Raw genomic sequence first — 22,688 nt, forward strand, 5'->3', positions numbered from 1 at the left:
TTCGATTCCGATATTCCCCGCCATCCATCTCCAGTGGAGGGCGGAAGTCCGGCGATTTCCTCCTGACCAAAAAAAAAGCCACACTATCGCACACATAATAGACAGCATAATATGATGCACCCGTGGGAAACCGGGGCGCGACGCTAGTCAAATATAAGCCCCTGGGATGTACTCATTCATAGACTGGAGTAACCTTTACGCAAAAAGCTAGCAAATAAAAATTCTAAATTCGACACCAAAACAGGTTAACCCCTACGTCAATTATCATTTATTTATTCACGCCACCGAGACCCTTGTTAAAAGAAAGAGACCGCTCGAAACTAGTAAAACCTGCTCCACATGCTACCAGAAGTCGTGGTTCATGTGCAGCAAATGAAACTGACCAGCTATCATCGCTAAAACATAAGGGGTCAGCCCGCACTCTGCAAAAGGACGACGAGAAAACCATATTTAATCGAGATATTAAATCGTATGTAGATACCTACTATATTGAGTATCGAACCCAGGCGATCATACTATAGACGTCCTTATGGCGGGTAGCCATCATTCAACACAAACATATTTGACAGATGCCTGAATCTCGCTTACGACATTTTCAACATAAGCGTACATATATACAAGTTCCGAACAAAAACATTCGGACCGTCGGTCTACCGAGCAATATCACTCGCTCGGTGGGAGATCTCATCTCCATCGTTAAGCCTCCTCACTAAGCTAGATGTGAGAGGCGTCTCGTTACTCGAGCCGCGTCATAAATAAATAGACAAATAAGAAGCTACTGGTGGAGCTACCTCTTGTGAGTCCGTACGGCTAGATACCACCACCCCGTCTATTTCTGTCGTGAAGCAGTAATGCGTTTCGGTTTGAAGGGTGGGGCACCCGTTGTCTATACTGAGACCATAGAACTTATATCTCAAGGTGGGTGGCGCATTTACGTTGTAGATGTCTATGGGCTCCAGTAACCACTTAACATCAGCTGTGAGCTCGTCCGCCCATCTAAGCAATAAAAAAAAAGAAGCTATTACTGCAAATTTGAATAGCAATTAAATTAAAATCGGTAATAGCAATTTATTACTATTATGACGTGAAAATACCATTACCCCTTACACCTTACATTATGGCCCCTCATAATTACGAGTTACATCTAGGAAACAGGTAATCTACGACAAAAATCACATAATATTTATTGGTTAAATACAAATACAACTAACAAACGATTAGAGGAAGAGGTAGACCTAAGAAGAAATGGAAAGATTGCGTGAAAGACGATATGTGTAAGAGGAGAGGGAGTGAAGAAATGGTATATGATAGAAGAATGTTGAAGGAGAAAACATGTTGCACCGACCCCTAGTGACTGGGAGAAGGGTAGGAGAATGATAATGACTAACAAACGATATGTTCAGGTAGATAAATCGTAGACAAATAGACCACTATCCACGTATTGAGATAAATTTATAAATGCCTGCACATGCAAAGATATCCAAATATAATATAATCGGCATCACGGAAATCTGATGTTTAAATTCACAGCACAAATATCACTGATATAAAAACATGGTCAAGAAACGATATAAAATCCAAACAAAAAAACCGAAATAAAATATTAATGCATTAAAAACCAATCAACTGTAACGGAATAGCCCTTCGGATGTCAATGAACCGTGACTCACTCATAGACCACCCAGGAATACAGTTACATAACCACATAATAATATGAAGCTCATTGATGTGTGGCCGATACACATTCTCATGTGAAAATCGGAAACTTTAATGAAGTTTGTGGTTGAAACATCCGATGGATAGTGCATCTGAGATAGGGCACTTCTTAATTGGAAGATTTTTTAATACGCGCTCTTAAGAGCCTGAAGTTAAATAATAGTAACTGACATACATGCGTGTACTTTAAATATGTATATATTTAGATAATAAACACTAGATAGATAAGAGAATTATATAATAATAAATAACAGATAAACGTGTTCATCAAACGAATGTTTGTCCGATGCGGGATTGAAATCCACCACCCTCGGCGCAACAGTAAGGACTGTCGAGTCAGCCAGTTAAGAAAAAAACAATAATTTCTGTTGCAGAGATACAATGTTTCACATTCGACAGATCGACAGTCTGCCTATTTATTGGGCTAGTTTAATAAAATATAAAGGACCAAAATTTAATCGAAAGATTACAAGGATAAATAAATAAATAAAATACATAATAATATGGTATATAAATAAAAAATATATATAAATCCAATAGAGTCAGAATTCTGTTGTTAATTTATTTAAATAAAAAGTGATACCTTGAAACATGGCGGCAGTGGCATAGTAGATTGTCTTTTATATGATTTAAAATACTTTATTATAAAACAAATTAGTCAGTAGTTGCGGGTATAGACTCGCATTTCCCTCCCTAGGTTGATGAAGACGAACAAATTTCACTTGAAACCAGATTGTTTAAGCTCAATTAATAATAGGTATTTAAAAATTCAGTTGCCGTTTGCAATACTAACCATTGAATAGCGGTCATCAAGCTGGTAAGACCTTGGGTTCAGCACCTAAGCGATGCCCCAAACGAAATGTTACACCTAAAAAAGAGGCAGTACAAAATGTCTTTGAAGAGTTTGAGGGCTCCTGTACACCTGACTTCTTAAAGAAGGGCATGGAAACATTACCCCTTCGCTGTCGGAGATACATCAATATAATGGGTGCACAATTACAAGAAAAAAGACTAACTGTCTGTATACTAAAAGGAAATTTCGTACGAAACACATGAATAAAATATTTATTGGCTCCGAAAAAAATATGTAGAGAGAGACATTGCTAAAATTGAGTCATCATCCAAAAATAAAAGCCCCACGTGGTCGTAACCCGGTTGTCATCTAGGATTCAAGGAAATGAAATGAGTAACAATCCGAATTAACTGAACAAGTGATTCACAGGAATTGAACATGATGAAAACAAAAACAAAAAACAATTGGGAAATTATTTCCGAGTTTAATAGTAAATGAAAACTAGACAGATCTGCTATCTATCTATATATTAATACGTGAAGGAAAAACTTTGTATCCCTTTTTATGAAAATTGCGCGGACGGAAGAGTATGAAATTGCCCACACTTATAGAAAATATAGAGAAGGAGTGCCGAATGTTAATATTTATTTTTAATTATGCCTAATAAATACATTAAATCAATAAAAAAACATTACACACACTACCATGTATTTGACGCACACACGCATGCATACTATTTATTTATTGTCAAACTTTTGTTCTTGACGTCTGTTGTCAAATTGAGAATAGATTAAATTGTTTGTCTTTAATAATATTTTTCTAAATTTGTGATTATAGAAATATAATAGTTTTTAACGATAGAATCATAATAGTGTACAAACTTATATTTCAATTAATTATAGTCGAATTTCGACTACCAGGACATCACTAGTTATATGGGCAAATAATAAATAATAAATATTTACTGACAATCACGCCACGTTAATTGGTCGTGTGGTAAGTTCGTAAAGAACTTGTGTTACAGGTACCAGATAACGGAAATTAATGTAAGATTTTTATTATACACATACATAATATATTTAATATACATACATAACCCTGGAAAAGACATTTTATGTTATTCATACAAATATCTTCCCTTGGCGGGATTCGAAATCGCGACTACCTTGTGTAGTGACCATGTCACTTACCACTACACCAGACGGCCGTCTGGCAATAAATAATGGGCAAATTTTTGATAACTTGATTGAAAATACTAATTGTTGTTCTTATGTACCTACCGCATCGCAAACTGATCCTAAATTGTCCAAACGAGGCACTGTATCACTTTCTATCCACTTAACCCTTCCAATTAGTGCGTAAGAATGACTTATGTGTGCACTTAAACGGAACTTTGAACTTCTTTTAACATTTGACTAATGTTCCTCTAAATATAGATTCATGATTTGTTGCCTTGAAAATTCTTAACGACTGTTTAACTTGTACTTTAGTACGTTAGGTCAATTAATGACTGTCTTCTACTAATTTTAAATTGGTTAATCACTAATTGCTTACGTACTTTTTTGGCAAATCATGAATCAAGAGCTCAGCTGATTTTGAGAGTTTACCGGAATCCATGGGCCTCTGATGTTCAAGGATATTCCACACAGTGTGCTCTGAGATAATCCAGTAATCTAATTTTACCAACGCACCACCCGCCAGATAAATAGAGTTCACCGCTACTTGAACTACTTTCAGGGATCTTTTAGAACATTTTCCGTCAACAACTTCCGTATTATGGTAGGTGATTCCTATCAGTAAGAAATCAGTTATTTTTCTTCCCCAAAAGACAAAATGGTAAAATACAATTTACCTTCAGTTTGTCCACCTTTTTTTTAAATTTATATTTGTTTTACTGTTTCGTTCACCCCTATAACCACGGTCGATTGAAATCTAATATTAGTAGTTTTTATTTTTTATAGCTTAGATGGGTGGACGAGCTCGCAGCACACCTGGTTTTAAGTGGGTACTGGTGCCCATAGACATCTACGACGTAAATGCGCCACCCACCTTGAGATATAAGTTGTAAGGTCTTAGTATAGTTACAACGGCTACCCCACCCTTCAAACCGAAACGCATTACTGCTTCACGGCAGAAATAGGCAGGGTGGTGGTACCTACCCGCGTGGACAAAATGTAAATGTTTAGTATTAGCAGATTCTAATATTAGCAGATACGAAGTAATCTAGTATATAAAGTAATTATAATATGTATAATAGGGCTTTGAGGATCATCAAAATTATATCATGATAAGACCGACATCTATAAATATTGTTCTCCAGAATTCCTCACTGGATTCAATTGAGCCGGTATGGATCATATTTCGACGTAGCGTCTCAGATTACGGCTGCTACTTGGCCACAACTAATCCATCCAACCAAAAATGAATATGGAATGTTCTCGCACACGCAATATCCACACAGCCCAGTTACTCACATAATTGATTAATTGATTGATTGAGGGTTCCCGGTCTGGTTCTGTCCTCTGTACAATTAGTAGCAGATATTTAGCATATGACTGTATTGTATTAATTCATGTTCATCATCATAGATTATTCATCAATGAAGTGTAATATGCTTTCAGAGTTACGTATTGCCGTCTACTTAGTCTGGCCATAAATACTGTTACAATTAAAAATAAACAAAATATTACATTTGAATTTGGAATCTGTCATTTTTATATAATTGCTAATTAAGTTTTCTCATTTTGGCGCCAATACATTTTACAATATTTTGCGATATTAAAATGGAGTGGGGTAATAAAGAGAACCGAATCGCTATGATTGCATTACAAAGTAGGTATGGAGCCAAATGCAATTTTTAAAACTCTCCATACGCTTGGTATTAGTAAAATATTTGTGTACAGGGCTATTAATACTGCCGTGCTTGTGATATATACAGTAAGTGCCTCGGAGACACTTTTGAGAAAAACGCGGTTAAAGATTTCAATTTTACTTTTGACGTTTCTCGCGAAGTATAAAGCATACCTAAGTTTTTATAATTTTTTAAGATAAATATAGGCTTTTGTAACAATTTGCCTATTATTATTTTTATTCAGAAATAATATTTAAATTATAAAGCTTGAAAAAATATTTATATTAAGGAATTTATAATTTAAAAAAAAACATTTTTTTAGCATTGGTACAGTAAGTGTGTGACTTACTGTAACAATCTTTATTTTGAACTACATACTGCAATTATGATTACGGAATGAGGTGAATGTTTAAATAGAATAACAAATATTGCACAATTTGCTTAATGAAACTTAATCACTTACTGTAATTATAGCTAGGAGCAATATGTAAACTTATGGCATCTACCATAAAGCACTGGAACCATAATTAATTACTCTTCCTCGATATTATTTGTAGATAAAAGAAACAAAAGAGATGTTATGAAATCACAGCTTCATAGAATAATTACACAACTTTGTTAAGACTATAAAATTTGAAAATCAGTTCCGTTTATTGAATTTTTTATGCATTGAGAATAAAAAAACCACCAAAAATAAACACTTTGTTTCTAAAAAAACTAATACAGTTCTTTTTGGAATTTATATAATAAAAATAATAATACGTAGATTGACAGAACGCAGCTGCACAACTCTGATCTAATAAGGTACTTTATAATCTTTAATAAGTCATTTAACCTCTTAAGACGGTTATTATGTACTACTAAACTATTATGTAGATTATGAAATCATCGATACAAGAAATTATCAAATCAGTCAATCTTACAAATCAATAATATTAGCACCTGTGTAACAGTTTATGGTAAAATAGTAAATGTCCTTTAATTGACTAGTAATATGTAGGCTTACATAATATAGGCATATTAGGGGTTAAAGTATGAAATTGCCGATTTGACCTGAAAAATTGAAATTGGTTTTTTTTTTTCATTTAACATATTTATTGAATCAAAATATCTACAGTTATTATCTATACATTGCTACCATCTAATAGAAAGGTCAATTATCTCTTTGCGATAGAACTCTGGTGATCTAGATTCTACAAACTGTGTGAAAGCATTTTGTACTGCCTCCTGGGACGAAAAGTTTTTATCACCTAGAAACTTGTCCAAATCCGAAAAAAATGGTATTTATTCCGTTGGAGCAAGGTCTAGCAAATACGGGGGGTGACCAATGGTTTCTAATTGCAGTTCCTGTAGAGTTAAAACGGTTTCTCGTGCTGTGTGAGGTCTCGCGTCATCATAGAGCAGTAATGGTGAAGACCGAATTCAGGATTCGGGGCTGTTTCACAACAAGTTTTACTATCATTGTTCGGAGTACGGCATAGTAGACATTTACCGTTATTTCTTGACCAGATCGGAGAAACCTATAGTGAATAACACCATGTTGAGATCCCCAAACAATTACCATTACTATACATATATTGGTCAGCTTTGCTTCAGGATACTGTTGCGGCGTTTGACCTGGGGTCAGCCATTGCATTTTTCGCTTACGGTTATCGTAAAGAATCGCTTTTCATCACATGATATTACTTCATTTCTGTATCGATTCAACAAGGCAACACAAGGTTCAACACGCGTTTCTTTCTGCAGATCAGTCAAATCATAACGCACCCATTTTTCCCATTTTTTTTAATTTCATTGATTTGGTGCAAATGAGTCGATATTGTTGATAAGGTAACATTAAACCATATCGCTAATTCCTGGGTAGTTTGGCTCGGATCAGCTTTCACCATCTCTTTCAATTCATTGTTATTCACATGTGTGGGCAGTCTTCCACGTGGTTCGTTCTTCAAATCAAAATTTCCATCACGAAAGCGTTTAAACTAAAACACACGCTGCGTTCATTAGTAGTCCCTTCTCCTGCTTTTGCAGCGTTAGTCCCGCGTCGGAACTCTTATTAAAAAATCACTCGAATTTTCAAAGTATCCATCCTTCTTGTCTAAGCTGAATAATAAAAAAAAACTGAAAGTCGATAATCGAACGTTACACATGTTCACTACAAAATCTCAAACCATGAAGGTTCTATGTCAATTCGAAGTAGGTACCTATTACAACAAAACGGCAATTTAAATAATCCCTGTTATTTAAAAAAAAAAATCTGAACTCAAAACTCTTCGGTTAATAGATTTGATGCAGAATTCGAAATGTTTAACCAAAAATCTCTTCTATTCTCAGGCATCAGAGGTACAAGCTTCTGTTTAATATCTACTTTACGATCTGCAGTGATTTCTCTGGGACTATTTTTAAACTTCACCTAAGGAAACTTTTGGGTCTTCATAATTTTGGCTTGTAAAAAGTCCAATGATTGCAACATCTCATATTATGATCTGTTTTATACATTAGTATGAAATAAGCCCTCTGAACTTTAACTAAACACCTTATAATACAGGGTGGCCCATAAGTCCTTTGATATGAAAAAAATTTCTTAAAATAAAACTAATTACATTATGAATTAAATTTTTATTTACATAAAAAGCTTAAAAAACGGGAATTATTTTTTGAAAATAACATCTCCTAAATGTAATCCGTTGCGATCACGGCACTCTTGCAAACGACGTCTAAAATTGTCGATGACTGCGCGGCACGTCACTGCTGAAATGCTTGTCATTTCTCTGCGGATGTTTTCTTTTAGGGCCTCAATTGACCGCGGGTTTGTGTCGTATACTTTAGCCTTAAGGTAGCCCCACAAAAAAAAATCCATCGGGGTCAGATCTGGACTACGTGGAGGCCAGGAAATGTCTCCTCTCTTAGAGATAACTTTGCCAGGAAAAAGTTGACGGATAACGGGCATAGCAGTGTTAGAGGTGTGAGAAGTGGCCCCATCCTGTTGAAACCACGTCCTGGCATTAAAGCCTGAAAAGTTTTGCAATTCTGGTATGAAAAACTCTTCGATCATAGCCACATATCGCTCCGACGTAACAGTAACTGCGCGCCCTCTGCCATCCTCAAAGAAGTAAGGCCCTAGGATATCATGGGCTGACATAGCGGCCCAAACAGTCACTTTCGGACTATGTAAGGACTTCTGATGCTTAAGTTTTGGATTGATGGGGCTCCAATAGCGGCAATTTTGTTTACTAACATGCCCGTTAAGATGGAAATGAGCCTCGTCAGAGAACATTATGTTATTGAAGGAAGTAAACCGATTCAACATTTCATTCGCATAATTTTGTCTTTGAATACCGTCAGTTTCCTTTAATTCTTGAACCAACTGAATTTTGTAAGGGTGCATATGTAAATCTTTCTTCAAAATCCGTTGTAACGATGTCCTGGATACGTTTAATGCTCTGGCGCGCTTACGAGTTGACTGTGTCGGATTTTCGCGAATAGACTGTGTCACTGTGTCTATGTTTTGTTCCGTACGTGACGTCCTTGGGCGACCCAACCGCGGTTTATCTAACGTCGAACCGGTCTCCTCGAACTTAGCAACCCAGTTCTTAATCGTTTGAAGAGTTGGAGTGTCGTCAAAGTTGTGTAAACCTTTGTGTTCTCGAAATTTACGCCGCGCAACGGTTGCCGAATTGTCGTTTTTATAAAACTCGCGCACACAAAACGCACGGTCCGCTCCGGTAAAACGCTCCATCGCGACTAAATTCCCAGAAACCGAAGTTACTCCCCCCGCTTCCCCTGCACCGCTCACGCGCGCCCTGTTCGTTTTATTCAAATTTTACTTTTCAAAGGACTTATGGGCCACCCTGTATTTGCAGTAAGTAACGTGTTTACCTAACATGTTCCAGGCAAGTCTACGCATAATATGAAGTATTCCTTAATATAATTACAGTAGTGAATCTTGTTGTTGTTACCACTATGCATAAAAATAAATATTTTAATTTGCTGACTTATCATATACCCAGTAAGTTCAACTTACTGTAGATATGTTAAGGTTTAGTAACTAATGCTTTATTTTCAACAATTAATATAATAATAGTATGTGGTACTTACTGCTAATATGTTTCAGTGATACTTGATGAAAAATACTCATATCTTAAAAATAATGACAGCAAAATTACTTACTGTATCAATACATAGGAAATGGTTTAAACTTTATGAAAAAATCAACCTTATGTGCCCATACTGCAATTATAATAAGTATGTTTTGGCGCAAAATGTTTCTTACTGTAGATATGCTTAAGCTTATATACGTTTCTATACCACATTTTAAAATTTTAAATATACAGAAATGTAGATCTCAATCTCTACATTCCAAATATATACTTAACTCAATATCGACAAAAATGTGACTTACTGTATTTATCGTAAGCACGGCAGAATAGGGGCAATGAGACCTGCTCTGTTTGTGACAGAAAAAGATCTGGCTCTGGCCTCAACGTTTAAAGGACTGTATTACAGCCAATGGAAACCACTTCGAATAAGCTATTTATACTTTAAATTGTTTTATATTTATGTATTAAACTAACACACTGTAAAAGTAATAAATGTTATTTGTAATAGAAAATATATTTTTTTCCTTTGTCTCAGTATTTATGGCAAGACTAGGTATTTTGAAACATATGGTTAAGAATACATGTGTATGTGAATTTGTTTACTACTAATTAAAATAGAAAAATGATTCCTGTGGAGTTATTGCCTCGTTGTATATATACAGTACAGTGCAGATTTGTATAGCCACCGTTAGAACATAATTGAGGCACCAATTTCGAAGATTCAATGAAACAGAATCATTCACGTTAACGTTCCCATGGGATTATAGCACGAACTTATAACGCCATAAAGTAAAAAAAGATGTGTGGTGTCGTGGGACACCGGATAGCAACGAAGTTCCTTATTATAAAAATATTAATTTTAAGTTCTATTCGAGGTATAAAGAAAATAATTATTCGGGTGTACATTTTTTATTATGATTTTTTTATTGATAAAAAAACAATTTCACAAAGTTATCAGCGTTATTTCATTCAAAATTATTTATAAAAATATATATAATAAACAAATGTAATTTTTTGTTCGTTATTACAAAGTTAAGTCGTACACTGTGTGCATTACTAATAAAAATCTTACGTTACGGACGTTTTTTCCCAGTTAGGGTACCCCTCCGCATCGTTGCTTAAGGAGCTTCGTTCCAAAAAAAATATCACTGATCGTATACATATAAACCGCCATTACGAATTCAGAAGATATACCAATACAGCACAGTATGTTAGCAGAGTGCTCACATCTCTGAATATTCATTTAGTTAATTGTTCGGTCTGCCTGAATCTATTAGCTAATTCACGACGTAATAACAGTTATGTATGTTTGCGTGGGTTTCGAGAGGAACTTGGATGTAGATTCGACTGGCTTCAAGCTCGAACTTAATAAAATGATTAGATTTAGTTTATCAAAGACAGATTATTACGCCGAAACGGTAGGCAGCGGCTTGGCTCTGCCCCTGGCTTTGCTGAAGTCCATGGGCGACGGTAACGATTCACCAGGTGGGCCGTAAGCTCGTCTGCCAACCTGGGGAAATAAAAAAAAAAGAAACGCATTACTGATTTACGGCAAAAATAGGCTGGGTGGTAGTACCTACCTATGCGGCCTCACATACAATCATAGATATATATCATAGACCTATCATAGACATCATATCACTAATAAACATAAAGATCTGAAAAAATTCATAAGTAAGTGATCATCATAATTGTGTTTTTATTATTACTAGAATAAACGGCGTGGGATTTAGCCTACCACGTGGGATTCCCAAGATATCATTCGCTCAGATTGGAGACAACAAGCGCACAGAAATTTTTATAATTCCTCGACCAAAGCGGACGTGATCTGGATACAATAAATTGGAAAACACAAAATACTCGGGCGATTTGAATTACCTTCTAATATAGCTAAACGTTAACTAAGTAGCATCTGTTGTCAAATGTTTACATTTGAAAATTGGTGTATCGCTTTATGTAAAGTGCATCAGTAATTACCCATCAGCAAAAGCTATATGAAATGCACCATCATCAGTAGCTTAGGGCTTACTGGAACCCGAATTCAGTTGCCTACATCAGTATTTACCTTCAGATCATGTACCCTCAGACCGTTTGATTAATTCAGAATTTTTGGCATGTTATTGAATTCTCGGCAAAAATAATCATTAGATTTTTTTTTTTGTTCTGGTACGCAGACGGGCATAAGGCCCACCTGATGGTGAGCTATTACCGTCCTCCATGCTCGTCAGCAATGCCAGGGGCAGAGCCAAGCCGCTCCCTACTGTTAAGTACTCCCCACAAGCCTCCTTTGACGAAGGATGACAAAAGTTGTTTGAAGAAATACGAAACAAACAACATTTACGAACGTCAAGCCTTAACCACCTGCTTGTTTATTTCTGTCTCGAATCGATCACGTGGCTGCTTGCTTCAGGTATAGGGGATAGGGAGATCAGTTATTCCAATTTAATTGAGATTCAACGGCGTAATTCACGTTACGATGTCTGGACTCTGGCTTGGACCCAGCAAATCGTTCTTTAACTTCATAAAAAAATCAGATAACGAAATTCCATTAGACATAAACAAGGCACATACATTCTACTTAGATGATACCAAATAGCCAGTTTGTCAACCAAACGTCAGAGTATTCCCGTAGTATGAATTCCGGAGTGTCTAGCGACTGACACGCGACGCATTTAGTGGGACTGCGGCCTACGGCGGATGTCTCAGGCTTTGCGAGAAGGGCTCTAAAATGCCGCTCACTTGAAATAATTAGGTAATATAAAATAAAACTTTAAGTAAGACGTCTTGAACCAATTACATTCAGAATTAATTCAATCTTTTGTTAATGATGTTGACTTTGATTTATATTTATGTTAAATGTATTAATAATCGTTTAAGATTATTCAGACCATGTTGTCTAATAAAAAAATTAGCTATGACGAAGAGCAACAGTTTGACAAATTTATCTCCAAAAATATAATATATTTATAAATAAATATATTAAAAAATAAATTTATAATTTAATAAGTGTTATGAAAAAGGTTTCATAATTTATTGATAACTTGGGTTAAAGCATTTTATCACCAATCTCCATTGCTTTTTTTTTTTATACAAATGAGAAAGAACCATTCTAACTACTTAATGTAAAGTGTAATTTCAGTGTGATTCTTTAAGTAACAAAACCGTCGATAAAAACACTAGAGGCCATGTGCCACTGTGCTTTCGCATTTTTAATATTTTCTTCTAAGTTTAATGTGCATTATAACTTATTTTGTTTATGAGGTATTCTTGTTAGTACTAGGTTTTTAAGTACCTACAGGTGAATCATGTTACATTTTAGTAGTTCTAAGTACGAAGCACGTCATAACCGTTCGTACTCCGCATCTCCAGCGCATTCTGTAGGCTTCTATACCTCTTGAATAACGTAGATATGATCAGCAACAAAAGACTTTCATCTCTGACCAAACGCAATACGAACCAAACTCGTATATCAAATCTACGGACGATCTTCATTTATCTCCACCGGAACTTGACCTGTACGTTCCGTGGTTATAAGGTTGATATTGTTATAAGCGTTTATTGCAAATCTTTGATTACATACAGTACAAATCCAAGAATGAAATAGATTCCTGTCTAATAGCTTCCCTTATCTGATCTGTTTTGAGTTTTAGTTAGCATATTGTTATTGTTAAGAAATGACAAACGAACATCACATGATATTTCACTGTCAATGTTTGGCAAATGTCATTGTCATTGTCATTGTCAAATGTATTTCATGAGTGAACGCTCTGAAAAAAAAATTTATATAGTCTGCACTACCTACCTGTTTCCGGACGCTTGGTTGTTGATAGCGGATTGAACATTAAGATGTGAAAATAAACCTTACATAAAAATTATTGTAATTATTTTAAAGAAAAACCAAAAATAAAGAGGTCCAGTTAAAAAACAAGCCAGATTTTCATTAATTATTTTGTAATGTACGAGTAGCAGCCAGCCCGGCAGGTGGAGCGTTGATTTGCGAAGGGTGCCCGGCGAGAATGAGGGGAGCCGAAAACTGGACTCAGTGGCTTATGTTGGGGAGACCTATTTCTAGCAGCGGACGGTTGCGGGTTAATGATAATGATGATTTACTGCTATCCGTCCTGTTTCTGACACGAAGCAGTAATGCATTCCAACTTCTAAGTGGGGCAGCCCTAGAACATATTTTTTTTATTGCTTAGATGTGTGGACGAGCTCACAGCCCACCTGGTGTTAAGTGGTTATTGGAGCCCATATACAACTACAACGTCAATGTGCCACACACCTTGAGATATAAGTTATAAGGTCTCAAGTATAGTTACAACGGCTGCCCCGCCTTTCAAACCGAAACGCATTACTGCTTCACGGCAGAAATAGGCAGAGTGGTGGTATCTACCCGTGTGGACTCACAAGAGGTCCTACCACCAGAACTGAGATTTCCAATAGAACTCAAGGTGAAATTCACCCTGTAGTGTCCACCACACTACACCAGGTGGGAGGTGAGCTCTTTCACCCGTCTACACAATAAAAAAACCCAACCATTCGTTGGAGGATAGTAAGACCCATACAATATCAACTACAGAATCGTGCAGTATGAGCTGCGAGCAGGGGTGTGATGTGAGCTAGGCGGTTTAACGTTACACGAGGGTCATCAAATAAGGGTTATTCAATAAAAGGACGTGATTATGAAGAGCGAGGAAGATGGGTCATAATAATAATAATATTGTCGTCTAGTTTGTTTAATCTATATATTAATACGTGAAGCAAAAACTTTGTATCCCTTTTTACGAAAATTGTGAGGACGGAGGAGTATGAAATTTTCCGAACTTATAGAGAATATAAAGAAGAAGTGCACAATGCTAACATTTTTTAAAAATAATGCATAAAGGATATGTAAGCTTGAGGGTAGACATTATTTTGTTAAACACCAAGTAAAAGGAGGTCACTTTTGGTTTCTGATTTAATCAACAATATGATAACTTAATTCACTTTCACTTATCCAATCTTTAACCAGTACGTACAACAGTCACTGAATCACACAACGTAACAACGTAGTAAGTGCACCGGGCAAACGCAGTCGAACGAATGTTCATTTTAAGGCACGTTCCGCCTTTTTATACTAGCCGGCGCAGCTGGCTTATGAGTCACTTCTGTTGCAGCTGTTGTTTACGAGTGGAACGACACGGCCGGCGCACTTGGCTTGTGTGAGTCACTCCTATTGCACGTGCTATATAACATAAATATCGTTAACGCCGTCACGGCCATACTGACGTGCGCTCGTCCTCGTGCGCGCATTCTTATGGTATGTCTGTGAACAACAAACGTGTTCGTTCATCCTGACATTAACGGATGCAACTTAAAACGTGGTCTATGATATTAACAATCTAGTACGGTTCGGTTCGCATAATTCTTCAGAAAATCCTATACTGGCTATAAATAACCTTCAGACTGCTTACATACCTGGGCCAGTTCATTTAAAACTCTTCAGGTATGTAAGTATGTCCGACCGGAATTGTTATCCCTTCAGTTTTTCGAACTGGACCGGATAATGCTAGACCGAATCGCAATCCCTGTAGCTAATTGTTGTGGCTAATCTGGATGAAAATCCCTATAGCCAAGCCATTGGACCGGACAGACCCTTCAATGACTTCACACTTTCTTTTCTTTTTTTTCTCTCTTTTTTTTTTGCTAGTCCGGATTAACATCTCTCTAGCCACATACAATTCTCTTTTTTTTTTTTTTTTTAATCTGCGTGTACGGTAGCGTTTGTTAAAACATTTCTTAAACCAGAACATTTATACGGAATTTCTTCAGAAATAGTGCGAGACCGACCATCGTTTTCTATATTTCCAACACCTGCACCTGAGGTGCCTGAGCTTACAGACATTGTATCACTACCCACAGACTATGTTTGCTGTATCGCTATTTGCGGACAAAAATGTCGCTTCTATTGTCAGTGATAGAGTCGTCATCATTAAGATCAGTTTCATGAACAAGATTAATTAACCCATCTGTGTACGCCGTCACGTCATCGTCACTATAATTTTCAGAAATTTCTAGTAGGCCTGACGGGCCTCGAGGTATTTCACGTAAGTTTTCATGGGGAAATTTGTACACTCTATTAGAACTATTTACATGTCTCAATTTATACCTATCGTTTTCCAAAACTGCAGTAATGTTGAAGGGACCTTTACATTTTCGGTCAACTTACGAAAACAAAATCCCCAGCGGAAAAGAGGTTGACTTTAGCTTTGCCTCGACTAAACCAAGCTTCTGTTTGTGCCCTTTTTTTTATGTTTTCGCCGGTCTTCGACCGTGCTAAATCAAGATCTAATCTAGAGGGATTATCACTCTGTTGAAACTTTAAGATATTTCAAGTGAACTACCCTGAACGGCAAACGTCTATTCTATTGGAGTAAACCCTGTTACTCAACAACGTGCACTATTAAGGGCGAGTTGAATATCCCCTAAGTGCTCTTACCATCATGATTGGTCTAAGTTACTTTCAGATCAAAGAGTGACTTGTTCATGAAACCGCTTACCATTGAATAAATTACTATGACTTTGTTTTATAAGACTACATTCTGACCCTGAATGGAACATAAAGGGGAAGCCAAAACCACTTATCTGTAACACACTGAAGCTCTGGAACACACGTTGACGTCTCTGGTTGCACCTGCCACAGCACCTGGAGCAGTGTCGTTTTTCTTCTTGTAGCGCATGGAACACCCAGAAGCTACATGACTCGCATCACCGCACACGTAACAGCTGACTTGCAGGCGAGAGCCGGGCGCCCCCGGATGAGGAGGTTGTTCAGGTTTTGCTAGAATATCTCACAGTCTCCTACGAGGCGGTGCGCCCTAGCGCAAGTGCAGCCGGAGCGCGGGGGCTCCAATATCGGCAGTCCGTGCTGGAGGCGTGGTCTCGTCGTTTGGCGGACCCGTCGGCCGGCCTCCGTACCGTCGAGGCGATCTGCCCGGTTCTCGCGGACTGGGTGGGCCGCGACCGCGGAAGTCTCACCTCCGGCTACACGATGTTACTCCCACACTGAGGAAGCCAACCGCGAACACATGTCAAGCACGCACTTCACCGGAAAAACCTGCATCCGCCAGCGGAACCCGAACACCGCCGCATCGCCAGACACGAACGCACCGGACGTCTTATCTTACAGGTCACGACGACTTCAGATGTGTCAATTTTTCTTCCCCACGGAAACTTGCTTGCTTTCTTGTTTGCTTGCTTGCTGGAGCCCGAAGTCATCGAACGTGTAGTGTTATTGGTATTGAATCGAGTAGATTCTAAAATTTCAGCGACAATTCACAGTCTCATGTCCTGGTTTACTGTACTAGTGCCATGTAACTCTAGCAGTAGTCATTGGCTTAAAAACGATTCGTGTCGGAACTACCCACTCGTCATGACAGATCCATTATTGCGATCGAAGTTTCACTTGAGATTTGCACTTGCCTTAATTTCTTGCAATAGCTTGTTACGTGTTGTATTTCCGTTAGTAAATGCCATGTGATGAAGTCGACAGTCAAACTGGGCAACATGAGCCAGAACGTAAGATGTGACGATTTCTTCGTGGCTCAGATCTTCCATCGAGGTAACAGAGACGTTATTACACGACTTACGTATGCTGCATTCACGCTCTTGTGGCGTACCACTACTAGTATTCTGATCTGCATCATGTTTTTTTTGCTGTACTTCATGTTCAAACACGTCAAACACGTCACGCCAGTGAGAGTAGAGTCCTGATCCCACTTCTGATGTAAGCTTGAGGGTAGACATTATTTTGTTAAACACCAAAGGAGGTCACTTTTGGTTTCTGATTTAATCAACAATATGATAACTTAATTCACTTTCACTTATCCAATCTTTAACCAGTACGTACAACAGTCACTGAATCACACAACGTAACAACGTAGTAAGTGCACCGGGCAAACGCAGTCGAACGAATGTTCATTTTAAGGCACGTTCCGCCTTTTTATACTAGCCGGCGCAGCTGGCTTATGAGTCACTTCTGTTGCAGCTGTTGTTTACGAGTGGAACGACACGGCCGGCGCACTTGGCTTGTGTGAGTCACTCCTATTGCACGTGCTATATAACATAAATATCGTTAACGCCGTCAGATACATTAAATCATTAAAGAAAACATTACACACACTACATACCATGTATTTATGCATTTGACGCACACACGCATGCATACTATTTATTGTCAGACTTTTGTTCTTGACGTCTCTGGTCAAATTGAGAATAGATTAAATATTGTTTGTCTTTATTAATATTTTTTAAAGTGTAACCTTGGCGAAATTTGTGATTATAGAAGTATAAAATACAATCATAATAGTGTACAAACTTACAATTCCAAATTAATTATAGTCGAATTTCGACAACTGCGGGACCTCTAGTTGTTGTAAATTTCAGAACGTGCTATACAATATATTAGTCTGTTAGATAACGCGACTGGTCTAGTAATAATCGTAAATAAATCTCAAGATTATTGTGCACCAAAGTTTGTGCTCACAAATGATTTCTACAATAGGTAGCTATTTTTAATAGTTATTGGATAGACGAGCGAACGTGCTTATCTTGTGTTGTACCACCTGATATTAAGCGGTTACTGGTTGTCCGCTGTCGGAAGTTGTTTAATGGGCTCATAGAATTAGGGGATGCAATTCCCAATAAAAAAATGAAGTAAAATTAGAACAACCGTAACTCCTGTTTTTTTTAATTGCTTTTTTCTACATAAGTATGCATCAGTAACGAACTGTGTTGGATCTTCTATAATTAATCCTACCGCATCTATTCGTGCGGACCCACAATTTGTCCTATCAACATCAGTGACTAGAACTTAAGCATTTAAAAATGAAGACTTGACATCACTTCAAGTGAAACACATAAAACGTAATTTATGGAAGATGTTCAAAGTAGAGATGAAACAAGACGAGTTCATCTCGACGTTTATGTGGCCATAAACGTTTTACTGTGGCTTTGTCTGCGAAATATGAGTGCAATACGACATAACTAATTGTAGGTATACTAAAAAATACAGACCGCACAAAAATGAGTAATTATTACCAACCAGAGCTCTAATTTAAATTGCTAGTCTAAAGAACTAGCACAGTAATTAAAGGCTCTTGGAGCTTTCTGCTTTTGCTTCGAGTTGAGTAGGCTTCCACCCCTTTGGAGGACAGATAGACTCGTGTTGCTGCGAAATGAAAAGAGCCCGGAAACAGTCGCCGGGTACCATGTTGATCGACAATGACTTAACATGGGGTACAATTGGGGGACATTCTTCGACTCCACTTCCCTGGTCTTTAGTGTGAGGTTTGACAGCTATAATTGCCACGGATAGGGCTTTTTGAGGCTATAGTACCAATCGTCTTTAAGGGAGTCAGTGACCACCCTGGTCTCTGGATATTTTCTTTTCTCGAGATCTTTTACTACGTTTAAACGTTTGCAATTAAAATTTTGGTTTGAATTGAAAAAAAATTGCTTTGAAATTATCTGAACGTGATGTGGCAAGGATGGCTAAGTACACATTTTGTAGCTTACACAGCGGCTTAGACCTCGCTTAATCGCGACCATTGCGATGCGTTCATATCCATAATTCATTATCCTGCCCTTCTCCCAGTCACCTGGGGTCGGCGCAACATGTTTTCTCCTTCCATACTCTTCTATCATATACCATTTCTTCGCTCACTCCCCTCTTACCCATATCGTCTTTCACACAATCTATCCATTTCTTCTTAGGTCTACCTCTTCCTCTATATCCTTCCACATTCATAGTTATCACTCTCTTACCAACCTCATTTTCGTTTCGTCTCATCCCATTGCGATGCGTTATGCGAGCTATATGGTATCCTAGACGCCATCCTAGCCGTAGACTTGTATCTTTATTGGGAAAATCCTGAATGGCTATATAAGATTTCATCTTGCTTCTTTTTCTCAGCTGATTCATGTGGACTTTTCTAATTTTCCACCATTAAGTTTCTCGTGGCTTCACATCATATAGTCATTAAAAGCGCTTGCTTGCTCCTGTAATCGTATCTAATGACAAGGCCACTTTACTTTTGTTAGGCAATTGATGCGTTGATACGAATTTTGTTGGTATTATTAATAGGACGCGGGGGCTGTATTTTGGCCATTCGTTGACTACTTACAATCAGAGATTTCAAAGATGCAATCAGTCACCGAACTCTTTAATCATGACCCTATTTCCCACATCAATGGGGCTCTGATTGCAGATCCTTTAACTACAGGCAAACCTCAAATTTGAAAGCGGCGGATATTTACGCCCAACAAGAAAATTGTGTCGTTTGATGTGTATTGCGTTTATGAATAAAGATTAATTGGTGTTTATTAAACCTAATAGAATAATGTGATGATGTTATTTGTGGTGTAGCTGTAGGGATGGCGTTTTCTAATGTTTGCCATAATTATAGGTGTGTTCGTAATTGGTTTTTTTAATTTATTACACAATAAAATGATAAGGCTGTTGCTAAAATTTTACGCGCTCTAGTTATCTTAGCCCTGCAATTATTCAATTATTCTAGTGTACAGTCAACGCAGTAGGTAGCGTTTGCCATAACGTCGCCTTACCCACATTGTATTAGTAGTTAGCGTGGGTCGTCAATACATCTTTTTAAGCGTTATGATTTTTTTGTTTTGTATTTACTGTTCGCTATTCTGTTGAAGATTTCGCGGTAGGCAGCGGTTTGGCTCTGCCCCTGGCATTGCTGAAGTCCATGGGCGACGGTAACCACTCACCATCAGGTGGGCCGTATGATCATCTGCCTACAAAGGCAATAAAAAAAACTTGGAATTCTTTCTCGAGAAGAAAAAAATGACCTTCGATGGAATCAACTGTTAGAACAAGTGTCTTGTTGCGCCAATTGTAAACCGTTACTGAATTTGTATTTCCTAAGCAAAAAAGCAAAGCTCATTTCTGGAGTCCCGCCCCGTTGTGTAGAAAATTCAGCTAATGCTTTCCACTATTTACAAAGGTCAACTTCTAGCCTAATTGTATGTAGCTATCGTCGCAAAGCAACATTTATCCACAACTAAATATAGATTAAAAATCTTTTTATACATATTGACCCAAAAAATTTTTTTTAACGATGCAGGTTATTTGCAGGTTATGCTATCTCTCTCTTTCTTCCTAGCTATTCATCCCAGACAGGGATGGGGTCAACTTTTCTTATTTTTCTCCCCCATTTTGCTCTGTCTTCGACGTCCTCACCAGTAACATTGCATTCTCTCTTATCCTTCAGCACTACATCTTTCCACCTTGTAAGTATAACATTATGCTATCGTTTCAAAAAATATTGTACAATATTCTTACTCGGACATACGGAAATTAAAAAGGAACTTTCCGACTTCGTTAAAAAGCAAAACCGGCGCCGCCTCAACTAGTTAATGAAAAGGAAAATAAAAAAAACACAAAGCAAACAAATACGCAAAGAAAAAATAAAGTATTGTTAATAAAATTGTCACGGGAGAGGGTGAAACTTAATTTCCTGTTTCGTCCGGTACTTAATAAGGAATGGGGACACTGAAAGATGAAAGAAGAATGATACTGGTTTTCATAAATTGGTTAAAGTATGTAGCATCGTGCTGCTGTGATAATTGAAGTCGTCGTGGCCTAAAGGATAAGACGTCCGGAGCATCCGTGTTCAGCGATACACCGGTGTTCGAATCCCGCAGGCGGGTACCAATTTTTCTAATGGAATACGTACTTAACAAATGTACACGATCGGCTTCTACGGTGAAGGAATAACATTGAGTAATAAAAATCAAACCCACAAAATTATAATTTGCGTAATTACTGGTGGTAGGACCTCATGTGAGTCCGCACGGGTAGGTACCACCACCCCGCCTATTTCTGCAGTAAAGCAGTAATGCGTTTCGGCTTGGAGGGTAGGCCGCCGTTATAACTATACTGAGACCTTAGAACTTATATCTCAAGGTGGGTGGCGCATTTACTTTGTAGATGTCTATGGGCTCTACTTAACGCCAGGTGGGCTGTGAGCTCGTCCACCCACCCAAGCAATAAAAAAGAAAGATTATATTCTTCTCAGTGGCTCCCTCATTGTTGAAGATCATGACTCTTATGTAGTCTTCATACGGTTTCTCTCCACCTATTCTGATAATTTTTTCCTCGTGGAGAGCTTCGTTCACCAGAATTTCTAGCTGCCGAGTCACTTAGCTGACCACTTTGAGCTTCAGCCTCTAGAACTTTTGCCTTCCATCCAAATCCAATATGAAGATATGAACATGGATATGAATAATTTTACTTTAAATTATTTAATATGCTAGTTAAAAGCTGTTCTTAATGGGTTCTTTCAGAGTACGACAATATTACTTTGTTGGTAAGTATTAGGGTGGTAGATATCATTTAGAAAGTGAACCAATAGGTAACACCATGTGATTCAGTTATACCGCAAATATATGTCTAAGTTCGGCAGAAGTTATGATTTTGTTTACAGTTAGAGCTTGAGCATTTCTGTTAATCAATAGAAATAAAAAAAAACCAACGAATTGAAAACAGTTAAACTAATATAACTGTTAGCACTAAACTTGTTGATTTAACTCATCAAACTGCTAATATGCATTAATCAACAGAGCATTCATTTATCCGATCCGTTAATTTCAATATTATTGCATTTGGTGTGCGACCAATTTTGTATAGAAGTAAATAAAGCTGGTTTTACTGTCGGAGTGCGTTTGCTGCGGTGTTATTTACCACGTTCGGGTTGTAGCGTCAGGCTACACTGATTTACTGCTTCAGGAAGCTGAGCTTTTCTTCAAGACTTTTATTAAAGCAATAGCGTGCTTATCAATATTATTTAACACGTTCGCGTGAGCAACTTCATTTCTGAATATTGCTAATGTGGCGCATCTTTTTTTCTCATACAAAGTTTAGCAACGTCTAGAAACGTCCCGCCGTAATACGTACATCACTACACTGTACATCAGTACATCAGATGAATGAGGGCTGAATTTTCGATTCGATTTTCTGTTCATTCATTATTTTCAGAAAACCCGAAACTATGGTGGTTCATTCACGATTCAAGAATTATGAACGTTTGACAATTAAACCAATTAGGCACTTTGACGGCACTAGAGCTCTACAAACAAATGCACAACAGAACACCAAGTCCAACAGCAAGGCGCGAAACAAAAACCTTTGTAAATCCATTAAATTTACCATAAAACGAGTTCGCTGGAT

The sequence above is a fragment of the Bombyx mandarina genome, chromosome 22 (genome assembly GCF_030267445.1).
Source record: "Bombyx mandarina strain Sakado chromosome 22, ASM3026744v2".
In the NCBI taxonomy this organism is placed as follows: Eukaryota; Metazoa; Arthropoda; class Insecta; order Lepidoptera; family Bombycidae; genus Bombyx; species Bombyx mandarina.